Here is a 27,006-nt window from a genome sequence, read left to right as displayed (position 1 = left end):
TTTAATTGGGCACTTAGTGCTATGAACTTTCCTCTTAGCACTGCTTTCATAGTGTCCCATAGGTTTGAGTATGTTGTGTCTTTATTTTCATTAAATTCAAGGAAGACTTTAATTTCTTTCTTTATTTCTTCCTTGACCCAGGGGTGATTCAGTAGTTGACTGTTCAACTTCCATGAATTTGATGGCTTCCTGGGGGTAGCACTGTTCTTGAATTCTAACTTTAATCCATGGTGGTCTGACAAGACACAGGTGGTTACTAATATTTTTTTGTATCTGTGGAAGTTTGCTTTGTTACCCAGTATGTGGTCAATTTTCGAGAAGGTTCCATGAGCTGCAGAGAAGAAGGTATATTCTTTCCTATTTGGGTGGAATGTTCTATAGATGTCTGTTAAGTCCATTTGATTCAATACCTCCAATAATTCTCTTATTTCTCTGTTAGGTTTCTGTCTGATTGACCTGTCCATTGGTGAGAGAGGAGTGTTGAAGTCTCCTACTATTAGTGTGTGTGGTTTGATGACTGCCTTGAGTTCCAGAAGTGTTTCTTTTACATAAGTAGGAGGCTTTATATTAGGGGCGTAGATATTCAGGATTGAGACTTCCTCCTGATGAATTGTTCCTGTTATGAGTATAAAATGTCCATCTCCATCTCTTCTGATTAATTTTAGTTTGAAGTCAATTTTGTTGGAGATTAGAATGGCCACACCTGCTTGTTTCTTAGGTCCGTTTGCTTGAAAAACCTTTTCCCATCCCTTTACTCTGAGTAGATGTCTGTCTTTGTGGTTGAGGTGTGTTTTTTGTAAACAGCAGAATGTTGGATCCTGTTTTCTTATCCAGTCTCTTAGTCTGTGCCTTTTTATAGGTGAATTGAGTCCATTAATATTAAGTGATATTAATGACCAGTGGTTGCTGACTCCGGTTATTATTACTTTTTGTTTGTTTGATTAATAGAGTTTGTATGTGTCCCTTCTTTGAGTTAAGCTCGTGAAGGGTCGCTAGATGTCTGAGTTATTGTAAGCAGTGCTGGCAATGTTGGACTCCTTGGGTTGCGATTTTCCTTCTATTACTTTCTGTAAGGCTGGGTTTGTGGCTGCGAATTGTTTAAATTTGTTCTTATCCTGGAATATTTTGTTTTCTCCATTGATAGTGAATGATAGCTTGGCTGGGTGTATTAGTCTGGGCTTGCATCCATGGTCTCTTAGTTTCTGCAGTACCTCTATCCAGGACCTTCTGGCTTTCATGGTTTCCATAGAGAAGTCCGGTGTAAGTCTGATAGGTTTACCTTTATAAGTTACTTGACCTTTTTCCTTTGCAGCTCTTAATATTCTTTCTTTAATCTGTATGTTTTGTGTTTTGATTATTATATGGCGAGGGGATGTTTTTTTTTGATCAAGCCTATTCGGTGTTCTGTATGCTTCTTGAACCTTCATAGGGATATCATTCTTTAGATTGGGAAAGTTTTCTTCTATAATTTTGTTGAATATATTTTCTGGTCCTTTGATCTGCAGTTCTTCTCCTTCTTCAATCCCTATTATTCTTAGATTTGGTTTTTTTATTGTGTCCCAGATTTCTTGAATGTTTTGTGATGAGAATTTGTTGGATTTGCTGTTTTCTTTGATCAGAGCATTTATTTTCTCAATGGTATCTTCAGACTCTGAGATTCGTTCTTCCATCTCTTGTATCCTGTTGGTTATGCTTGATTCTGTGGTCTCTGTTCGTTTACCTAGATTTTCCATATCCAGCCGGCCCTCATTTTGTGTTTTCTTCATTGCCTCCATTTCAGTTTTCAATTCTTGAACTGTTTCCATTACCTATTTGATTGTTTTTTCTTGGTTTCCCAGTATATCATTCATGGATTTACTCATTTCTTCGATGTTTTTTTTTATATTTTTCATCCATTTCTTTACTCATTTTTTCAATCTTTTTGTTATACTTCTCATCCAGTTCTTTAAGGGAGTTATTCATATCCTGTTTAAGGGACTCTATTGCTTTCATAAGGGCATTTTTTCCTGCTTCTTCTGAATTAAGAGGTTCAAGTCCTTCTATTGTAGGGTCATTGGGTTCTGGTGTTTTCATGTTGCTTTTTAGATTGTTGGAGGAGTTCTTGCCTTGGCGTCTGCCCATGTCTTCCTTCAAATGCTCTCTACTGGATCTTCTAGTACCAGGTCAGGTTCCCTTGTTGGGCAGGGAATTCACTGACAGAAGGCCTACCTTTCCTCAGGCAGTCTATTGAAACACAGGCACTCCCTACTACCGGGTTGCACTCACAACCCAGGCCCAGCGAGCAAGGGAGTTGCTCTGGGGAGATCTTGTGGTCCCAGAGGGAAGGGGGGAAGAGAGGAAGGTGTACCTGGATAAAGGCTGGGACAGGATTCAGGAGAGCTCTGCAGGGAGGAGTCGCCTCTGACTGGTGACCAGATTGTCGAGGGGGGCGGGGAAAGGCTGAATTCCTCCTAGAGGAAGCCCTCTGGCCAGGAGAAAACTCACCCCTCCTCCAATGGGAGTCTGCTAGAAGTTCACTCTCTCCTGGATAAAGGCTGGGACTCTCAGATGATTTTCTTAAACAGCTCAGGTGTGCCTGCCAATGGGCACTGCTATGCAGAGTCAACTGTGCCCTCCCATGTTAAAACAACACAATGTCCCAAGATACACCCACAGCCCAAACTAATCTATGCAATTCTTCACTGGGATTCCCTCTTCCCAGCTTACTGTAGTTCATGTTCATTTGATGGTAAATTTGATCAAGAGACACCACTTTCCAGCAAATAATTGGTTGCGAAATTACATATATTATTTAAAATATTAAATCTCAAAAATATTACATAGAATGTCTTGCTTGACTTAAAGAACTTATCTGCTCTGCACAGCTTTGGAAATCACCATCTCTGTATCAATGAGTGGAGAATTGTTATATACTATGTTTATATAATGTCATGAAATATATCTATTTATATGGATGACTGATTTCATTACGTGTCATGTTGTTTATTATTATATATACTGTCAGAAATGGGAGAATATGCTTAAAAAATTCAATTTAATACATATTTCAAAAATTAGATTTTTAAAAATAATAAAAAATTGACACACTACTCTAAGACAACCTTCATTTACCCCACTCATCACAATGGTGATGTTCAGTTCTTCTAGAGAATGCAAGAAAGTTGCTATACTTTTTCTCCTCCTCATAAAATTGATCACGCATGGTAAAAATGGTATAGAAATGTCCAAACACCAAAGCATTAAGTTGAGTAGATTGCTTATTGAAGAAGTAGGGTTGTTTCCCCAATCATTGGAAAAGGGCTTGACAGCAGTGGTTTACATCTTCTAAGACATGGTCCAGAGTCTTGTTACACCATCCCTTAGCTTTCATTTTATATTTGACTTCCCACTGCTTCTGATAGACCAAACTGTGTTTCAAACTCCAAGAATAGCTATAACTTACATTAGTGGTATCCCCTACTGTAGCTTCAGTACACCCTTGGAGATAAAACTGTGCACTCAACAGCATATTGTTGACTAATTCCATGTAAACTTTGATTTCTACTTTTGGCCTTCATCCAACTCATCACAAAGAGAATGAACCTTGGCTTTAGTAAATTTTGAAATATGTATTACTTAAAGAGTATAATAAATCATATTTTCAGAATTTCAAAAGCAAAAGCAGTGGTTTTGAAACCTCAAAAAATTGCAAGTCATATACTTATTTTTTGTACAGCTGTTTGTGTCTACCTTCCTTTTTAAATTATTTGATTTATTATATTGTATTCTATTTTTTAACATTTTTATTTCTTCATGAGCATATAAAAATAAACCTTAAACAATTGTGAAAAACTTCAAAAAAACCTTGCCTCCTGCAAGAATCAAAGACTATCAAAATCACTATTCACAGGCAAGAGAAACATTTTGACTACTGAGTCAGAGAATTCCAATTGTCTAACCTCAAAGTATAGCATAGTGCTGTTGCCCTTAGTTTATTCTGAATAGTTGAAGGTAGAAGCTCTTACAGCTGAAGACACGATACAATTTGGATTTAGGATTTGGAAGTTTTCATTTGGATCTCACCTGCAACCTTCATCCCTGGGAAACAGTCTTCATAGAATTACAAGGTGTGACACAAACTACCAAATGAGGAAGGCAATCAATAGTGCTATCCTGTGGGGACACCTATGAACTACGACAGAGACCAACAAGTCAAGCACTTGTGACAATCCCATTTTGAGAGTAACAAGCCAAAACCACTGTCTAACTTGACATTATGCCTGTTAAACAAGAGGTTAATTATGCATGCACTGAAAATCTAACCAGTTACTTTTACCTAGAAAGATCAAGTTTTGTAGAGATAAAAGTAATACCAATACCCTCCTAAACCACTATAAATCATTAGGGTAGATATTAGACATTCCAAGTAAAAGTTACATTGATTATTCAACCTGATTTATACTCCCTGCTAATAATTAAGTTAGAAAACTAGATCTGAGGTAAAATTTTGAGAATAGGAACAATGATCTTTGTTTCAAAATTTTTGGACCTCTTTGTAGTAATAAGAACATTTTTTAAGTTGCTCATGCTATTTTTCGTATGCCAAATGGCACTAAGCACTTTATCAAAATATACTTCCTTTTAACCATCCTGTAAGTGAACTTTAACATGTTATATTCTTAATAAAATTACTATACTATACAGGTCAAACGTTTTTCTTCATCTATTTTTATTTTTAAATTTAAATTAAAATGTCATCCCTATTATTTTTTATTTCTCATATTACTTATCAAAGGAATTAATTCATAAAAATGCTTAGTATGTATCAAACAGTGGCTTGATATTTATTGAAGTTAGATTATACTTCAAAGCAGCATTCTAACATTTGTTTCACTGATCTGCACCTGTTTGTCTTGGCCTGCAGTAAGCATCTAGCAATACTATTTGTGTACTTATGACTTGCCCAAATGCTGTGCACTTGACTACTGCTTGCATGCTATAAAAAACCAACTGCAAGCTGAATATCTGATATACAAGTTGAAAATTAATGAAGTAATGGTATGAATTTGCTTTTGAAAAGCAGTGATCATTTTATTGTAAAAGAATTAACATTCACTGGATTAACAAACAGAATATGAGTTTGACTCTGGATCCAAAAATATTTGCTTTTAATCAGAAAAATGCTGAAAAATGATTGTTCAGACAATACACTTCCATTTCTTAAAACTATAATACATGAAACAAAGAGAATACAAAGAGAAACAAAAATAGTTACTACAAAAAGATGATTATTCATAAAATAAATGGATTATGTTTGTTTGGGTAATAAATTGTCATACCTTAGTTTTTTTTTTAAATTTTATCACTAGTCTTCTGAAACTTTCAAAATTTTAGAAGATTACAGTGACTTGAATTTTCTTTTATTAGTAACAAATGACCTAAATCAAAAATACTTGAGATGCATATTCATGAATCAATTTGTATACTAATGTTTCTGACCACTAGGGAACTATTGATATAATTATGCTAATTTCCAATATGTTGCTCAATGTTCTCACCCTACCACTGATCGCTTAAATGAAAGTTAGTTAAAAATTGACTTTATAAGTAAAGAAGGAAATTCCTCATAATTGTTATATAGCAGCTTCTTATCAGGATATACATTCATATAAGCAGATATAAGAAGAAATCAAGATAATACAGTTTAGTTACTAGGAGTTAGGTATGCAATTTTTTGCTTCTATTCAAACTCACTATATAATATTTCTGAGAAAAAATGTATTATCTATGCACATATTGGTAGCCTAAAAATTCATGGACAAAAATTTATTCAATTTGAGTCAATCTATAGCTTGTATGGAGTTTGTGTTTAAGTTTGTTTTCTTTATTTGTTTATTTGTGTGTGTGTGTGTGTGTGTGTACTGGACAGATATTAAATGAAAAGCCTTTTGTGCAGTGAAAGTTAGAGTTCATCATTAGTATTTTTTTTAAAAAAATCTGCATTCTTAGCCATCAGTAAAATGAAAATAAAACTACTTTGATACTTTGAGATTTATCTTACACCTGTAATAACAGCTGAGATCAATAAAACAGGTGACAACTCATGATGACCAGAGTTTAGAATGAGAAGACCATTGATCAAAGCTGGAAAAAATGCAAATGTGTAAAGTCAGCATGGAAATTATTGTGGTAGTTGCTCAAGAAGATGGGAATCCATCTACCTGCGTATCCATCTGCAACACTCAATCATATACCAAAGGGTGTTTCATCTTATTGAACAGACACTTACTCAACCATGTTCATTGCTGCTATATCTATAAAAGCCAGAAATTTGCAACAATCTAGATATCCTTTAATAAAAAAAGAGTAAAAGAAAAACGTAGTACATTTATACAATAGAGTATTAATCGGCCATTAGAAAATGGAATGATGAATTTTCAGGTAAATAGATGGAATTAGAAGAAACAATCATATTTAGTGAGGTATCCAAGACACAGAAAGACAAACATGGATGTGTTCCCCGGTAGGTGTCTACTAGCTGTTAGGTCAATGATAATCAAGCTATAATTGTTCAACCACAGAAGATAGGTATATAGTACGGGCCATAGGGTACAGATAGAACTCATTAGGAAAATGAAAGAGAATTAATGATTATGAATAAATGGGAATGTCTAAAATGAGAAGATCAGGTGCATAGGGGAAGGCCTGAAGCAGGTAAGCCCACTCCATGATATGGATCCCAAACCATACCCTGACCAATGTCTAAGAACAGAGGACTAGATAACCCAGGAAACTATGGTAAAATAAAATACTATTTTTTAAAAAAGATATTGTGTTTAAATATCCCCTAATGACATTCTGCTATAATGTCTTACTTGTTGAGCCAAAATTATCTCAGGGCCTGTACTTTGAGGCCTATAGTATAAAAAAAAAGAAAAAGAAAAAGAAAAAAAAGAAGAAAACCTGGCTAGAGTACTTTGAGGACTCTAGGACAGAGAAAAGTCTTTTCGAGTTTGAGTGAGGATGAGACAGCAAATATTAGGTAGATGCTCTTCCAGCTAGAGGGTGTGTTTGACTGCCTCTCATTGGATGGAGGTACACCTATATCACACGATGTCACTGAATTATATAAGCTGACGCTCACAGTAAAAAACTGAGTTCCTGCTTGACTCGACTCCCTATCACGTCTGATTGTCCTGCATCGTAGGGATGTGGGAATAGGCGGATAGAACACTCACCTTTACCTGTGGAATAAGGAGGCCTAGTAACAACTAGGGGAGTATGGAGGCACAAGAAGCCTGGCAAGAAGAGGCTCAAAGAAGCCAGCATTACTAAGCCATTATTAGTGAGGTTTCTTCCTGAAGAATATGGGAACAAATACAGAGATGCATATCCACATATTATCCAGAGGGTCAGAAACCTTGGAATACTCTTTACTAAACACGATGTTGACATCAAGTCTCTCCCGATAAAACTCAGAAAACCCTATGAAAGAAGAGGAAATATAATTATAAAAGCCTAGGATGATGGGGTACAAGACCCTAAAGACAATGTGTAATAGTTCTGTATCTTATTTTATTTGTTTTGTTATATTTTGATATTATCTGTAACAAGCCTGTTATTTTCTAATGAGAAACATAAAGAGAGTAGATCTGTATAGGAGGTGGGATAGGTAAGAGCTGTGAGAAGTAGAGAGATTGGAACCGTAATCAGAGTATATTATCTGTTAAAATAATCTATTTTGTATAAAAGGAAAAAGAAAATCTGACTAAACTATGAAGTATTTTTCTTCCTTTTTTGTTTTATTTAGAATACTTTCTGAATTTCAAGGTATTTAATCTGATTCTTCCCCAACTCCAGTGCTTCCAGACCTCTTTTTCATCTCCACCTTTCTATTTTTCTCTACTAACAAAGAAAAATCCAATTTAACAAAACCCACACTGTAAGCAGAGTCTGCACATTTCTTTTTCCAGCCACCCATACCAAAATGTTCATAAAGAAACTATATTAATTACAACACTGATTGGCCGATGGCTCGGGCATAATTCTACCTAGCTCTTACATTTTAAATTAACCCATTTCTATTAATCTATGTATCACCATGATGCTGCGTCCTAACAGCAAGTTTCTGGAATTTTTCAGCTATGGCAGCTATATTGTGTCTCTCTGATTCTACCTAATTTTTTCCTGAAGTCAGTTTAGTTTTTCCCGCCTATCTATAGCCTTCCTTGCTATAGGTCAAAGCAGCTTCTTTATTAATCAATGATAATAAAACATATTCACAGCATACAGACTGAAATCCCACATCACCACACCCAAAGAGAAAAAAAACAGACAAAATATAAAAAAACTCCAACAAACTATAACTCTTTATTCAGCTATCACCAGAGATAGCTGTCTTCCAGCAGCTGGGGACAAATCTACAGACCTACAGCCAGAGTTTACACAGAGAGCGGGCTTCCTTGGAACAAAAAGTTCTGAATGGGATGTTTCCACCAAATGCTTCCTGTTAGACTCAGGGAACCATTTGAGAGAGACAGAAAGACCTTAAAGTCAGAGGAGAAAAAAGACACCAATAAAAAATGATCTTCTATAGACACATAAGCAAAGCTCATATGAATGCAAAGAGCACAGAAGCTGAAGCATTGTGCACAGGATCTTTATGAGTCTATTCCAGGTTCTCTGTGCTTACATTGCCACTTCCAGTTTAGAGTGTTTATGGAATTCCTGAATGTGTTAATCAGTGGTTTTCTGATCCCTGTACATTTTCCTAGACTTTCTCCTTCTGAGAGTTTGTATTATCCAAATTTTATGTGACTTTTTTTTTAAATCTTACAGTGAATAAATGTCTAACAACCTTGGCATGAGGGTATAGGGTAACAACAGAACAGTCACTTATACCTGATGTGAGTGGTAAAGCCAACATATTATAGCCTGAACAATAAAAATTTTATCATCACTGACATCAATGCAAACTATATAACAAGGAATGTACTGTGTTTTACCTTTATGCTAAATAAAATGTAAGTCTGAATGTTTTAAATGAATTACAGGAGAGCAGAAATACACTTCTCAAAAGATATACATTTTTATTTTCTCTACTTTTTCATGGAGAGACCCTTATTTCAGTAACTACAATTGTCACTAATTCTTCTTGGTTTCACATAAATAAAATTTTGAATACAATCTACAGTTTGAAATATATATATATGCAAACCAAGAAAGACCATTAATCTGCTCTTCATGAATAAAAATAATTAATACAGAAAATATATAGAGGACCAGTAACTGCATAACAAATGCTTTTCTCGTTTTGGACAAAAAAAGGTATTTTCCCGATTTAAACCCTCAGATAGTCATTTCCAAAACTATGTTTTGCATAAATGCCTGAGAGCTTTCACAGGGCCACACTGCAATGTCTCAGTAGTAATCTTAGATGAAGAAGCAATTTCTTGAAATTGAATCTAGGAGACTTCTGTTCCCTGAAATCGAATTCAAACGACTAACAGTGAGGTCATTAACCAATATTCCAATTTCTAATATATTTGATCAGTTTAGGAACAAAATTTATTTTTTGACTAAGGATTATATTGCAGAGAACACCATGGTTGAGAGATATTGTGGTTATATATGTGGTGCATGGGTATAGTAAAGAGAGAATCAGAAATCCACATAATTTTCAACATCCTTTTCCCAAGAAGAGGACATTTGATTTGCTTTAACCTAACACTCTTTTAACTTTAACCCTATATATTAAATCTAAAATATAATATTGCAGTGGATGTGTGCCTGTGTATTAACTGTTTCTACTATACTGTTATACTAAACACATTTCCTAATATGATAAAAACAAATAGAAATAGTAAGCTACCTCACAGTTATAATATCGTATATCGATCTAATGTGGTATAGGTTACTATTAAAACTATAAAATGAAATATGTAGCTTTTGCTATCCAAATAATTAGTTCAAAGATAACATTTCATAGTTCCTGACATACAAGTTGTACCAATTAAACTTTCTACCCAGATGGGAACACTTAAAGATCATTACTTTCTACAGAAGCATCTACCTAAAATTGAGTTTATTATCCCTTACAATCTCTGCTCCACATGTAAAGATAAGGAACATGGTCTCTTGCTCCTCGACTGCCTGTGACACTGCCCAAGATTTCTATTCTTCTTTATTTTCAGATTTTCCACATGTGTTCAATTAATAAGGTTAAGACAGAAAGGCTGAAGCTGGTCCTTTTAATTCTTGAAGACCTTTTACTATCACCCTAATTTTTGTAGTATCCTCACTAAATTGGAGGCCATTATACAGTTTTCATTTTTTAAGTGTATATTCTCTTCACACGATTGTATTTTCATAAAAGGGAGTGGGACATTTAAAGTCAGATATCCTAAAATATGTGAAGACAGATAAATAAGTAAAATTTAGGCTTAAAGGGATTAATAACCTTAGATAGTAATAACTCGATTAGATCTTTTAACTTTGAAATGATGTTTTATAATTTATCACAATTTAATTTGAAATGGCCATACAATTATAAAATACTTACAAAATACAGAAAATAAGATATAGAAATGCATATTCTTGGATTTGCAAAATAACTTTTTCAAACTGTCCAGTTTAAGTAAACTAAATAATTTCTAAGGTTCACGTGTTCTGTAAAGTTAATGAGTAAGTGCTTATAAAACACTTTAAATTTGACATAATTTATATACTGAGATCCATAATAGGGCAAACTTAATAAATAATTACTTAAAGATTTATTTTCATTAGATATTTTATTTGTATGTGTATATATGGGGACATATGAGTACATGAGTCTATGTACCCACATAGAATAGAAAAGAAGAACATATTCTCTTGAACTATAGAGTTGTCAAATGTGCGTCTTTTGATATAAGTGTTGGAAGTCAAACTAGATTATTTGCAAGAGCATCAATTTCTTTAACCACTAAGGAATCTCTCTAGCCTCATTAGTTAACAATTTTTAGGGATTTAACTTTCCTTAAGCATAAAGTAAAATTCAGTATTTTCAACAAATACAACAAAGTATAAAAATAATTTATACAAAATAGAATATTTTATTTAAAGTATATCAAATATAAAGAATTAACAGAAAATGACAGAACAGTCATGACATACTGCATGTGTCACACAGAATTTAGTCAGGAACCCATCGTCCTGAAGGATAATTCACCAACACAACATTGTATGCCATGTGCTACAAGAAATAAAATTAGCAGGGATTGGTAAATAATAAGAATATATGTTTACTTTCTCATAGTTCTGGTAAAATAGAAATTTCAAAGAAGCTTCAAATGTTTTAAGGGGTGTTCTATGATTACAGGATTTTATCTTCTTTTTAAAGATATTGTATATTTCCATGGAGATAGAAAAAAGATCAAGATAGAAAAGTCTCTTTTGTCATCATTAGTGCATCAAAGAGAAAATGTGTCATTAATTAAGTTCTTATGCTCCCACCAAAATATCATTACATAGAACAGATATTCAATTACATTGAACATTTGTATGTTACCTTGAGATTACAATGTGCACATAATCAATGAAATTAAATAAACCACATGTAAAAATAGCATTTTTCTTTATAAACCAGTATATAAAGACAAATAAAAGATTTTTTAGTTTCAAGGATTTGAAGAAAATATTTTATAGATTACATATTAGACAATTTTGCAAATGACCAAGATATTAATATGTCCCTAAATGTATATTATATTCATGACACATTTGATTATAATATCGTGCAGTTCTACTGAATGTCCATTACATATCACTAATAGAATGGCAATTTATCTTGGATCTTTATGAATTGACTGACATAGGGTATATTTGAGTTTTAAAAGGATGTCTCCTATTCCTTAATTCCATCTCTTTTAGCAGCATTGAGGACACTGTATATATGGTGCTGTCAAGCTCAATTCATTTAATAATGACTTCAGTATCCTTTCCTGATGGCCTAAATTGGATTAAACATCAGGTGAGGACTCGCTGTGGCTGTAGAGATCAGACTCATTTTCAGCATGTCCCATTTCTGTCAACAAATAATCTAAAGCCTCATCATTCCCTACACCTTATTCGACTTTGGGTGAACAAATTTCACAATGTGTGGAAATGTCAGCTATCTGTTAAATTGACAGCAAGGTGACTGGGATTTAATTTGCTGTAGTCATGTATTTTAGAAAAGGGACTCAGCAACAGATAACTCCAACACTAAAACATTAAATAACGTTGGCCAAACAGAGTGTTTTGTGTTGTTAAACTTCATATTAGCAATGAAAGAAAAATGAACTTTATGGTTTGTTTAAAACCCCTAGTATTATAGAGTTAACGTATAGTATATCTGTTACTATCTATAATCCACAAACAGCGTTTGTATATGTGCTTCATTCCAGAAAAGAAAATAAAAATAATCTTACATATTGGGTATATGAGAACATGTAAACTTGTGAGAATACCATTAATCTTATTATATTAAGAGAGTATCATGTTTAATCCTCTTAGAGCTAAGTAATCATGACTATGCTACTTTTTAAAGTCAAATTAGTTCACTTTGTCATTGAGAAACATCTACTAATTGTGTATATTAAGGGTTTCAGTGTGATATTTTAAAATATAAACAGTGTATTAACAAATAAAATCTATTCTTCATTTATCAACATTTTCCATCTTCCATTACCAACTTCTAGAAACTTCTAAATCCATACAGAATTTTTTACTATCTCAGATAAAAAAAAAACAACTCTGAACTTTTATGCCTATGTTGTGCTTATTTCACCTCATATTAGCAACTCTGGTTGCATTCATTTTCCTATAAATGACAGAATTTTACTATTTTATTGGTAGTGAAAAATATTCTGTAGTACACTCTGTTGTGTATATGCATTACATTTGCTCAGTTTGTGTGTGTTTTTTTAAATCACCATTTGATTACTTCTTCTAACTAATTTCCACCTGCTAATAGAACACCTCACAGAATTCTGAAACCATTATTGAGCTAAGGAATTATACTGTCACAATACTGTCTTCTCTCAGTGATTATTGTCAAGATCTAAGAACCAAATCCTCACAACATGAACCATTTTCTGGAAAATACTATTTCAAAGAAGTGAAGTAAACCAGTGACTTCAAAAGCATGTGGTACAAACTATATCCTTGAAATAATAAGGCTTAAAAACTGAATCAGTATATATAAGAACTAGGAAATACAATTTTAAAATATCCTATGATGGTATCTTTCCATTTAAAATAGTTCTCAGATTAACAGGAAAATTTTTTCAACAGTAACATATTCTTTGAGAAATAAACATGTGTATAATTCTTAAGTATCATACAGAAAATAAATGTCAGATATCTATATTAAAAATTACTTCGTGAAAGTTCGTATTTTATTTTTGTATTTATGTTATATAGAAATTTGTATTTATGAAAATATAAATACTATATAATTGGTTTTATAATGAGATTTGCAGACATATCTATAGTTGTTTGTGTTATTTAGTGGTTTGAGGTAGGACACTTTACATTATATGATGTATATGTACAAAAGTCTGATTAGAACACTTGTATAGTATTTCAGACTAAAGCAAACAATAACTGTGAATAATTATATATTTTGTTATAAAGGTAAAAAATACATCAGAGGAGATAGAGAAGGAGAAATGTAGGTAGAAGAGAGAGAGAGAGAAAGAGAGAGAGAGAGAGAGAGAGAGAGAGAGATAAAGAAACAGAAAAAAATGAAAATAAATCATCACAGATTTTGCCCCAATCTTAATTAAAATATGTTTAATTTTGGAAAATTCCACTAGATGCATTGAACATATAGGGTGTCTGTGTGTGTGTGTGTGTGTGTGTGTGTGTGTGTGTGTGTGTGTTTGTGTATGCACACGCGCATTTGTGTGTATGGACAAACAGGGTTGAACTATAGAAAAATTTTCTTGACAATAATATTTATAACTGCTTGAAAGAGATATGGGATATTAGTATATGAAAATCTATTCTGCTCTGAAGTTAGCATATATGAAATATCTTACATGGGTGCCAGAAAAGACATAAAATAGAAGCATACATTCATCAGCGTAATCTGCTCTCAGAGTGTTTTTCATATCAAACCAGCAGAAGGCAAGAAGACAAAATGTTCTTAGGCTTTAATAAGCAGATAATTTTCTAGCGAAGGTGACTGTATTCAAATAAACAAAACATGAAACTTTACTAATATGTCTTTCAACTATTTGAGAAATGAAAGTATTGTTCTGGAAGTTAGATAATTTTTTTATATAAAGAAAAGAGGTCACTAAACGGAGGGTGGGGTGAGTGTTATCATGTTTTATTATCTTCAAGTATGAAATATTATTAGAAATGATTAATATAAATTAAATAACTATTTCTCCTTCTTGAACACTATGTGAGGTCCTGTCCTTGTAAAAATATATTCCTTCTCATATGTAATTATACTTTGCCATGCCAAGAAATTAAAATTCATTTAAACAGTTTTGTGATGTCTAAAATGGAGAAAGATCAAGAAATGTTATGAAAATGGGCAATTTGTATGCATTATTTTGTTATGTTTTATATGGTTCTTTTTTCATTTGGTTTTTTTTGTCTTGCATATTTTCTTTTCTGCAAATAGAGTATCAGGGATGAAAATTATTAAGCTTAAGCCACCATTTTTCATTTGTGCAAAAATGAATGCAAAATCAATAAATATTTTGAAATTAGTGGTTTGAGGCCTTTTATTTTGAACATTTATTTTCCTTTTACTTCTACCTTTGTGTGTGTGATCGTGTGTATGTGTCTGTGATGTGAGCAGATGACCATGGATTCCTAAAGAAGGTACTAGAATACAACTTCAGGAGCTGGGGTTAAAAAAAAATTCTGTTCTCCAGGATGTGGATTCTGGGAACTGAACTCAATTTCCTGCAAGAGCTGTAAGCTTGGGACTGCTGAGTCATCTTCTCAGCTGCCAAATTGTCATCCTTTAAAATGCAGTCCCATCAACCACCTTTGCCAGTATGTCTTTACAAGGCAACTAAAGCACATCTGGAAATAGGATGGATAAGGCTAACAGAAAAAGAGGAAGGTTTCCTGATTATTATGATCCATTTTCAAATTGAGTTGCTGTTAAATATCAACACTACAAATAAGTGGAGGCATTATATGCCCCTCTCTCATCTAGGTGGTGGCTGACGCTGTTTTACCTCAGAACTGTGAAATATGGAAAGTTACCTGTAGTCTGCTGAATCCTTAAATCAATGGTCAACCGAAAGCGAAGACTCATTCCCCACTTATTCATTAAATAGACACTCTAAATCATAAACCAATAGGATCAGGAAATGGAATTGTAATGTTCTGGACTATAGGAAAAGACGACTGTAATTTCTTATGATAAGGAGATCACAAGATAAAATCCATTGTCATGTACCAAATTTGCACAGCAGCCATTCTTACCATTCTTTATGATCTGATTGCATTCTGTAGAACTGTCTGAAAAACTGCTTGGTAATAAATAAATAGGTAAATAAACAAGGACATAAAAAAGAGAGAAAAATAAATGAATAGGTAGACAGAGAGATAGATGAAATGTAAAAGGAGGATAGGAGACATTTTTTTTAATAAGTCTCTTTAGGAAGAATATTTTTAAGGTGAACAGGAACAATTCAGAGCACTCCACCTTACTGGAAAGTGACTTTAGTACAAATTGGAATGAAGAAGGTAAAGAAGCTATAAGTGCTGATTAGTTTACATGGCTTTACAAATGATGTCACGATTGAATGTGAGAATGAGATTGAAGGATGTGTTAAAGACATCTCTGAGTTGTCTAGCTGCTGAGACTAGAGCAATGAAGGGAAGTTGTAGGAAAAGCAGTAGAAGAAAGACAAGCTCACTTCAGTAAATAATTACTGACGTATTAGACAGCCGTTGCAAACACAGGCCTCTAACGGTTGGAAATGCACCAAGGTATTGCTGTTTCACTAGATTTTTTTTTTTTTTTAGATGACTGAAAGGTAGAACAAGATCTACATTCTACATGAAAATCAGATAGCCTGTAGTGGGATGTGTCAAGTACATCTTTGGATGAATAGATGTGGTGATTGATCACAGTTGACACATTTTGGTCAATAAAAGATTAATGTATTCAAACTGCTTCTCTTCCACTACAGAAGCACATAGGGTTGTTTTTTTTTCTTTTGTTTTCTTTTGATTTTTGTTTTGCCTTCTCCTTGTGCTCTGCCTGCAATGCTTACTTTTAACTTCCCACCTCTAAGGTTTTCATAGATCCAACTTTAAACTTGCTGATCTCTAACTGCTAGGCTATAAGTGCCTTGATGTGCAGGAGCTTTCTCAGTTTCTCTTATTCACAATTTTGTGGTTGACATATAGGATTTATGTAACAACTCATAGTGCATAAATGTGAGAAGTGGCTCATCAGGATAAGCCCTGGTGGAAACGATAAGTTAGACACAGGAGATTGTACCATGTTTCCATCAACACTGTTACAGTTTATTATGACATTATCTTATAGCTATCAGGACTATTCATGAATAGATAAAATGCAAAATTTATAACTTTTCTTGCCACTCTGATATGTTGGAAATAAGCATTTAGGGTCAGTTTTAAAAGAGTCTATTTCTCATATCTGTCACAGCTTTTGAAGTTTTGATATAGAACAAGATTATTTAGCATGAGTGATGATGATGAAATGAGATCAAAAGCTTTAACTTTGTTCTCCAATTCGACTTTATTTTCATTTCAGCTGACTAAATCGGGAAATTTAAACATACCTTATTTAGTGATGTTTGTCTTAGTGATGTTTGTCTGCTTAAATTTTCTTGGATCTCAGTGAAAGGAGCATTAGCTTTTTTTCCCCTATTTTTCTAAGCTTATCAGAAGCTTTCTGAAATGTTTGCTTAAGCAGCAACAATAAAGAAAAAAATTCCAGGAACTTATAAGCCGATATCTTTTCCAGATGGCAGTCACACTATTAGCAGCAGGGAAGCAAACTTAAGCGCCCAGCTTGCATCCAATCCAGTAGAAAGATACTCTAAGAGAATATCTAAGTTGAGTCATCAATTAAACTCACTCTGAGGTGCTATTAAGGTATAATATATTGTCAGTTCAGCTAAATTACACTGCTAAACACAATGGGCTTCATTTGTCTTCTGTCTTTAGCTCCCCCTGTTGGCAATATCATGCTGTTTAGCTACTGCATATGGAACAGTACTCAAACCCTGGCAAATAACTCATCACCTGCAAGGTCAACCCACCTCATATTTCTTACCAGACACTGTGAGTTCCAACTTCTTACACCACCTCTCACAATTGAAATACATTGGTAATAAATACATTCAAGGAAAGGATTGCCTCACTTAGAAGCCAAGTGAATTCTCTATCAGCTGCTTTTCTATTTCAGATCAGTCCTTCATATAAATCTTCATGAAACATGGGTGCCGTTCATCTCTGAGACTGTTAATGGCTAGCTGCAGCTTAAAATTATATTGTGAGCATTTTATTCAGGAGACACTGCAGTTGATTAATCCTCCAGGAAACTTTGTGGGCAGCGAGTGGGGATGAATTCTAATTCTATTGTGTGGGCCTCCTTAATTTCATCAGGGAAATTTGAAAACTGAATCCAGGTTGGGTGAACTTATTAGATAATCTTGAATTGCCGGAGCTTTATAAAATACAAGATATTAAAGATATTATTATTCTTCACATTTTAGTAATTTTCTAGGAATAGACCATATTAAAGAAAATATGCTGGCCAACACCACAGTTCTAACACAGAATGTTACATACAGTGAACACTAAGATAATTGAAAAGAAAATTTATTCTTTCCTCACATCTGTCAAAACACATTAAAAACATTTAATTCATAATCACTGCTACACTTGTGAATAGCTACATTTCCCTTTGCCCCAATTTTCTCATAAATCATAACATAAAGAGGTTCTCATTTACCAACTGCTAACAATGAAACTGTCTGTAAGCATATTCTTTAGAAAACTGTGGACATGTTTTGATTTTAAAATTGATAGTTTTCCATTCTCTAATCTGGTATAGAAATCCTGTGCTCATTCTGACAAAAGTTTCTTGTAATGGTATGGATGGTGAAAGCTGAATTTGCAATTACAAAGTTCTCTATGATTAGAAAAAATGCTATTTAATGGTAAATATATTTCTTCTGCTCACATGATTTTATAAACTTTGGAGTATATTTTCCTCATTTTAAGAGTAATCCTGTTTATTTTTTATTTGTCATCTTTGTATATAGATGGTGAATACTATTAAATTTTTAACTCTGCTTTGATTTTGAAGTCTGTTTTTCTGAATTTTCTTGAATGTTTAATTGTATTTACATTAATTTAAATCAAACTTATTTTAAACTAGTATAAAAAACATAACTTTATATATATTAATGTATCAATCATGTGATATAAGACTACTTAAAGGAGCTAAACATATGGAGTTCCTCAAATATTAATCATTTATTATGATGAAAATATGCCAATTCTTTTATGGACATTTGGAATGAATATTACTTAATTAACCATCATCTCTCGACAGTGCAAAGCACATCAGAATGTCTTCATTATGACTCACTGTAAGCTGCTACACAGTGCTTATCTTTCTCCCATCTCTGAATTCATATTACTCTTTCCAGACTCTGGAAACAATTCTCTACTCTTAACTCACAGATCATTTTGGATATTATTTCATTAAGGTACAGTTTTGCAGATTGAAACTCTGTGATTTTGGTTCTGCCAGAAGACATATAGCATTTAGAAATACTTAAGAGGCCCCCATGACTTTCCATATGTTACACTCCAGTAAAATATTTATCTGTTTTGATCCTATATTTGATGTTATTTTCTTACCTAACATCTCTTGAATCCTAAGTCCTATGGACCATATACAAGTCTTGGGCTACCAAGTATGAGGTTTGATGTTTCAAGTTTTTTTTTTTATGTCAATAGCACTCTTTACTGAAGAATGAATGCAATTCTGAAACTTTATCATGTTTTCAAGAGCCTTTAAGAAGGTCTTCTAATGTATTACTGCATTCTTTTACTTTAATCTAAGATAACACCACAGAGTAAAAAAGAAATATATAGATATATTTTATTTTTACAGACATTAATATTTAGATAAACTAAGAAAAATATATACTTACAATTTTAATATAAAGATGATAGATAACACCAGATCATGTATGTTTAGGCCCTCAATGACCCTGGTTTTTTCTACTTCATAAGACCGAATGAGAAATGTACATTTTCATACTCAATTAATTCAGGAGACTAAGGTACCATTTAGCAAATGAATACTTAAATGCATGAAATTTAAAATTCACAAAATCAAAATAAATTTGTTGTAATGAGTATCTGTTTATTTAATAACATTATTTTATTCTTTCCTAATTTCTATTGTGTTAGTTACTATTCTATTGCTGTGAAAAGTCAACAGGAAGAAGACAACTTATAATAGGAAGCAGTTATTTGGGGCCTTTTTTTACACTGTCAGAATGTTTGTCCATGAGCATCATGATCAAGAGCATGTAACAGACAGGCTGACATGGTGCTAGAACTGTGACAGAGACCACACATCTGACCTACAAAAGATGAATGACTCGAGAATGGTCAGATATGGGTTTATGTAAGTTCAAAAACCACCATGGTTAATTAACATTCTTTGCTGCAAGAAGCCACTTGTTTGGTTCCTGGCCGCCCGACTTGCAGTGGTTTAATTAATACAGTTTCTGTGTGATTATTTCGGGACTAAGCGACTGGGAACCAACAACTGGCCCCCTCCTTACAACAGTTCAGTTTTTGTGGAATCATACGAACCTTGTTTATATAATTCAGCAAGCCTTGTTCTCATGGTGCCCTCTATCTTTTTGAATCTTACAATGATTCTGCCTCTCATTCAGCAGAGTGCACTGAGCTCAGATGGGAAGGATTTGATGAAGACCTCCAATTTAGATTTTCTTTGCAATTCTGGCTCTATGGATCTACATCTGTTCCCAATTGCTTCCAGAAAAAAAAATCCTCTCTAAGGATGAGTGTATAAGGAAATGATCTATGTGTGTAGCATATGTCAGTAGGAATCATTTTATTGATTTTCTTAAACCAATACTGTTCAGCTCTACTCTAGACTCTGGGCTATGTAGTATGTGATTCTTGATTACTAAAGCAGTGTCAAGTATGAGTTCCTTCACTTGGTGTGGGCTGTAGGTCAAATCAGACATTTATTGGCTAGTTGCACAAGTTCTGGTCAGCTCTACCAAGCATATTTTGTATGCAAGACAGATGATGCTAAGTCAAGATTTCACGGCTAGTTTGCTGATCACACTTTTATTTTCAGTAGCCTGAAGAGTACCTTCCCACATTGAGGAGACTAGAATGCATGGGTGTAATTTTCATATAAGTACCAGCTCAACTTCTCCATGTTCAATGAACAGTATGGAAGGAATCCTTGGAAATGGTGTTCAACAGTCAGGTTTTGGAGATCATCCTTTTACTTAGCAACAGTAAGGGTTATTTTGGAATTTCTATGGGTCTTCCTTAGCCAACAACTTTGATGAATATGTCCTTGCCCTACCAGTGGAAGATTCATCTGTGTACAAAAACTGACCATTTGAAATTTTATATCCCTCATTACTAGGAGGTCTTCAGTATCAATTTCGTAGACTTCAGGAATTTTCCATTGCACTAGCTTTCAATCCAAGTTGTTTTGTGTCTACATATATGGTCAGTTGTGAAAAAGGCTCCACGAGGTACTGAGAAGAAAGGATATTTTGTGCTTGGGTGAAATGTTCTGAAGTTATCTGTTAGGTCCATATGGTTCATAATATCACTTAGATACAATATTTCTTTGTTTAGTTTTGTCTGAATGACCTGTCCATTCGTGAAAGTCTGGTATTAAAGACTATCATTAACAATGTCTGAGAGCAAATATGTGATTTATGCTGTAGTTATATGTGTTTTACAAACTTTGGTATGTCCTTGTGTTTGTGGGATAGAGTTTAAAAATGCCATCTTGGTGAAATTTTCCTTTGTTGAATATGCAATATCCTTTGCTGTCTCTCTTGATTAATTTTGCCTAGTGGTTTATTTTCCTAGGTACTTAATAACTACACCAGCTTGTTTCTTAGGTCTCTTTGATTTGAATATCTTTTCTCCACCACTTCTCCCTGGAGTCATAGTTATTTCTTAGGTTGAGGTGAATTTCTAAGATGCAACAGAGAGATGTATCTTGTTTTCACGTCCATCCTGTTAAGTCTGTGTCATCTACTTTTTGAGTATGAATGTATTGTAATCATTTATATTGCAAGCTATTAATGACTAATTGTGATGATTTAAATAAAACTGTTCCTAAATAGAGTGGTAATATTTTGATATATAACTTTGTTGAAATAGGTATGGCCTTGCTCGAGAAAGTGTGTCATTTTGTGGGTGATTTTTGAAGTTTCATATATGCTCAAGACACTGTCCTGTGTGATAGTGCACTTCCTGTTGTTTTTGGATAAATTGTAGAATTCTCCAATACAATGCCTGTCTGTATACCTGCCTACTCCAAGCTGCCATGCTCCCCACCAATGATGATAATGGACTAAACCTCTTACATTGTAAGCTGCCACCTCAATTAAATCTTTTCTTTTATAAGAGCTGCCATGGTGCTGGGTAGTGGTGATATATGCTTTTAATCCCAGCACTCGGGGGGCAGAGGCAGGAAGATTTCTGTGAGTTTGAGGCCACCCTGCTCTATAAGAGCTAGTTCCAGGACAGTCTCCAAAGCTACAGAGAAACCCTGTCTCAAAAACACACACACAAAAAAACAAGAGTTGCCATGGTTTCTCTTCACAGTAATAAAACAATGGAAACCCTAGTTAAGATACAAAGTGTGTTGATTCCTGTTATTCTGATTTGGTTGTTGTTTGTGGTGATAATGATGGTGATGGTAGTGGTGTTGATGATAGTAGTAGTGATGGTGTGTGTGTGTGTGTGTATGTGTGTTTGTGTATGCTTTCCTTCTTTTTGATTTGCTGGTGTAAGATTTTTTATTTTATATGTTTTCATGTTTATTTTAAACCTCCTTAGGTTGAAGTTTTTCCTCTAGGATCTTTGGCTTTGCTGAGTTTATAGATAAATATTACTTGTATTTAACTTTATTGTGGAATATTTTATTTTCTCCATCTCTAGTTATTGACATTTTTTTCTGGGTTTAGTACTCTGAGATAACATATGTTGTTTGTTAGAATTCAGAGTACATCCACTCAGGTCCTATTGACTTTTAGAGTCTTCATTGAGAAGTCAGGTTTAATTATAATAGGTCTGTTTTTATATGTTGCTTGATTAAGGTGGTTTGAAAGAAAATGACCCACATAGGCTCACTGGGATTAGCACTGATTAGAGTGTCTTCCTTTTGGGATAGGTATGACATTTTTGGAGGAAATGTGTGTCAGTTCTCTTCCTATTTCCTGAGAATCAATATGTAGGGCTCTAGGCTTCATCTCCAGTGTCATGACTGCCTGCATGCCATCAGCCAGGGCAATAATGCTTTAACTTCTGATCAATAAGCCATTCCAAACTAAATGTTTGTCTTTATAAGAGTTTCTATGTTCATGGTGTCTCTACACAGAAATAAGACCCTAATTAAGCAGGAAGTTGGTATCAAGACTAGGGTATTTCTGTGATAGGTCTGATTTTGTTCTTGTTTGAAAGAAAGTGAACTTTGAGATCTTGAATTACAAAAGCAACTGAATAATGAAAGTGAGAGTTTATAGACCATACCAGTAGCAACATGGAAGGCAATGGTATGGAGGATGATTTGAACTCTGGTGGCCGGGCTCATATGTTTCAGAAGGAAAGAAAATTACTATATAGTCTAGAGACCATTCTTGTGATATTTTGGAAAAGCAAATGGCTGTTTTTAGCCCTTGTGCAAAAAGTCTGTCTGAGGCTATGGTGAAGAAGTTTTTATTAATTGATTTGGCACAGAAAATTTCAAAATAGCCTTGTATTGACTCTGTTGTGTGGTTATTACTGCTTACTCTTAAGTAGATCTGTGAGAAAGGAAGTGGACTCAAAGAGAAGTCCTGTAGCCCTGCTGGAGACAGATGCCAGAACATTACCTAGTAAGCCCCAGCCTCGTGGTGATACACAAATTAATAGAAATGGATTAGATTAATGTGTATGAGTTAGCCAATAAGAATCTAGGGCTAATGGGCCAAGTAGTGATTTAATTAATATAGTTACTTTGTGGTTGTTTCAAGAATCTGGGCAGCCAGGAAACAAACAAGCAGCCTCTGATACAACAACCGCCAACATCTCACTTCCCATTCACTCCACAGAGGGGGTAAGGCCTCACTGGGGAGCTAACAAAGCCTGGCATATCAAATTAAGTCAGGATCAAGCAAGCCCCTCCCCCACTGTATCAAGCCTGAACAATTTATCCTATCCCATTACAGGGAATAGGCTCCTGATCCTTTATGTTCCCTTCTCCTTCCCCTTCTCTCTATACACTACAAGTTTACGCAGGCGATCATAACTATTTCCTCTTTTGGGGGTCTTCCATATGTGCCCCTGTTAGGGCCCTCCTTTTTACCTAGGTTGTATGGGGTTATAGATTATAGCATCGTTATCATTTCTTTACATCAAATATCCACTTATGAGCTACTATATACTGTGTTTGTCTTTCTGGGTCTGGATTACCCCACTCAAGATGACCTTTTCTAGTTCCATCCACTTGCCTGCAAATTTCAAGATGTCCTTGGCTTTTACGGCTGAGTAATACTCTATTGTGTTCATATACCACAATTTCTTTATTCCTTCTTCAGTTGAGGGTCATTTAGGTTGCTTCCAGGTTCCGACTAATATGAATAATGGTGTTACAAAATCACTGATGATCGCTTATGCTGCAGAGGATACAGAGTAATGGGGATACTCTTCCATTGCTGGTGGGATTGCAAACTTGTACTGTCACTTGGAAAATAGTATGCAGGGTTCTCAGAAAATTGGGAATTAGTCTTCCTTAAGACCCAGCAACACCACTTTTAGGCATATGCAAAAAAGGATGCACAATCATACCAGAGGAGCCTTTTTGACATTAGATTGGAGAAAGAGTTTAGAATTTGTCCACCAGGGTCTCAGTCGTACTTTGATCCAGTATTTCTTCACTACACTCTCTTTCCTCCTTTTTAGAATGTTATCCTGTACCCTAATGTGTTGGAAGTACAAGATCTGCTTTTTCTTTTTTATTCTATAGGAGATACAGTTAAGAGGTTACATGAATCTCAGAAGCAACTCTGGACCTATACAGGTTGAGCTTGTTATAGATCATGAGGATGTCTAAAGTTGGACTTTATGCTTTTTGTATTATGATATGGTTACAATACTGTGGAAAGTGATGGTTTGAATAAATTGCCCCATAGATTTATAGTTAATGTCATTGTTGGGTGGTGTAGTCTTGTTGGAGATGTGTATAGGTTCTTTTCCTGTTTCCTAAGAATGAAGGTATAAAACCCTCTGATTATTCTCTAACATCATGTATACCTGAAGGCTACCACCATGAACTGTGAGACAGCCACCATGAAATATGATTTTTATAGAGTTTAATAGTCAGGGTGTCTCTTCACAGAAATAAAAGCAGCTGTTTATGTTCTTTACTTTTTTGGTATGGTTCACGCTTTTATTATTATGCGGCAAGGGTTCTTTCTTTTCTATTCTAAACTATTGTGTTCTGTGTGCTTCTTGTACTTCTACAGGAATCTCCTTCTTGGGATTAGAAAAATTTTCTATGGTTTTGCTGAAAAACTATTATTGACATTTGAACTGGTTTTCTTCTAATTTGGTTATACCTATTATTCTTAGATGTGGTCTTTTTATAATTTTTCAGATATCTTGGATAATCTGCTCATAATATTTTTAGATTTAGCCTTCCTTTCACCAGAGTTCTCTCTAGGGGCATCCAACAAACACAGCATAACAGACTATAATGACATCAGCCACATATCATCATAGAAGTGCGGGAGGAGGCATTCCAAAAGAGAAGGGTCACACAAGCATTTAAAAGAGTCATAGACAGACCCTGTTTCCATTGTTAGAATCCCACAAGAGCACCAAGATACCTAGCCATAACATATATGCAGAGTACTTACATCAGACCCTCACTGGATTCCTGATTTCTGTGAGCCCCCATTGGTATAGTTACCTGATTCTGTCGACTATGTTCCTGTGCTGTACCTGACCCCTCTTGCTCCGCAAATCGTTCCTTTCTATCAGTTGCTGAATGAAGCCTTTTTGGTTTCTTTGATGACTTTTCAATTCTTGTCTTCATAGAGGACAAACTCTAGGTTGAAGGTTTTATGGCTGGTTTCGTGTTTTATTTCGGGTCCCTATTGCTGTAAACAGATACCATGATCATGGCAACTCATAAAAGAAAACATCTAATTGGTGCTGGCTTATAGTTTCAGAGGTTTATTTCAGTATTATCATGGCAGGACATGACAGCATGCAGACAGTAATGGTGCTAGATAAAGAGCTGGTAGTTCTACATCTTGATCTGTAGGCTGTAGAAGAGGTCTGTATACCATACATCTGAGCATAGGAGACCTCCAAGACCGCTGCTACAATGATCCACCTTCTTCAGCCAAGCCACACCTCCTAATAGTCTTGAGACTTTGTTTTGTTATAAAAGTTGGGTTTGCTTCCTGTATTTTAAAAGGAATGTGTTTATTTCTCTTTGAAAAACTTTTATCATATTTATAATGTCTATTTTAAGGTATTTTGTGTGCGCTTCAGCTATTTTGGAATATTCTGGGCATGCTGTGACAAGATAGTCGGGCTGTAGTAGAAACACTTTATCTTGGGACATAGGTTACAACGAGTTGGGAGACAGAGATTAAGAGGTTAAGAAGGGATGTTTTTTTTTTTTTATTCCATAGTAGATATAGGCAGGTTTGAGAAAAGGCGTCAGCTGGTATTCTGTTGCAGCACTAAGGGAAAGACTGCAGGATTTCATCCGTGGGAACAGGGAGAAAGGAAATAGTCTGCGGGCAGTTTCTCTGATTTTCTGGTAGGCAGTTTTTGTGATATAACAGGTTGTGCCTCTTGAAGATGGGGACTGGGATTCAGTGACAGTTTGGGGGAGGGAGGTTAGTGAGGGATGGTCTGTGAGTTCAACAAGAGATGTGTAAGCTTCTGCACTTTTCTGTGGACACCCGAACCTTGAAACAGGCGCGCGCTTTCCCTGACTCGAGCCCACAAGAACGGACGCATGTCCTAGGGGTTTGAACAGACGACACACACACAAAGAGACCTGGCTCATCTGCCGAGGAGCAGCGGCAAATGGCAGCTTTATTAAGCATAAGTCGGGTATATATACTGTGGGGCAAAAGGACACCAGCCCCCCATCAGGATCAAGGAAAGAGAAAAGTCAGGGGGTCGCACCCAAGGTCGGACAGCAGCTGAACAGAGAAAAGAGGAAGCCAGGTGGGCGTGCTCAGGCTCAGAGAAAAGCTGACCCAGGAACCTTGCCTGCGGGCGAGAACCTTGCTTGCAGGTGGAATTACCATGACAGAAGAGTTCTCTCTGAGCTACACCCTTGGGCCTTAGGTGATATTAACATAACAGGAGAGGGCAGTTCTATGCCACACCCTCAAGCTGATGCAGTGGAACCAGGAAGCAGAACAGCCCTGCATAGCACCTCGGGAAAAATGGGGAACTTGTGCACCCACAAGATGCAGTCAAGGGGAGGGGCGGCTGTAGTCAAGGTTATACCTTAGTGATGGGACTAGACAGTGGAATAGTGTTGGGAGGAACAGAGATACCTGAGTATTCTTTATCAAACTTGGTATTACACACTGAAAACAAGTTGGTACCTTTATATTCTATGTATTAAACTCTAACCACTTCAACTTCAAGTACCTACTGCTTTATTTAAGGATTCTATTTCATGAGAATTTGGGGTAGAAATATTTTTTTTTGCTACATATTGTC

The 27,006-nt window shown here is 34.9% G+C and overlaps 1 pseudogene; it reads right to left on the bottom strand.

Moving 5' to 3' along the window:
• Positions 1-3,091: 3,091 nt before the first annotated feature.
• Positions 3,092-4,075, bottom strand: LOC125392294 (metaxin-2 pseudogene; annotated as a pseudogene).
• Positions 4,076-27,006: the final 22,931 nt, after the last annotated feature.

This window comes from Myodes glareolus, chromosome 12 (assembly GCF_982192425.1).
Source record: "Myodes glareolus chromosome 12, mMyoGla1.1, whole genome shotgun sequence".
In the NCBI taxonomy this organism is placed as follows: domain Eukaryota; kingdom Metazoa; phylum Chordata; class Mammalia; order Rodentia; family Cricetidae; genus Myodes; species Myodes glareolus.
The sequence above is the reverse complement of the archived record's forward strand: the minus strand, read 5'-3'. Positions and strand labels throughout refer to the sequence as shown.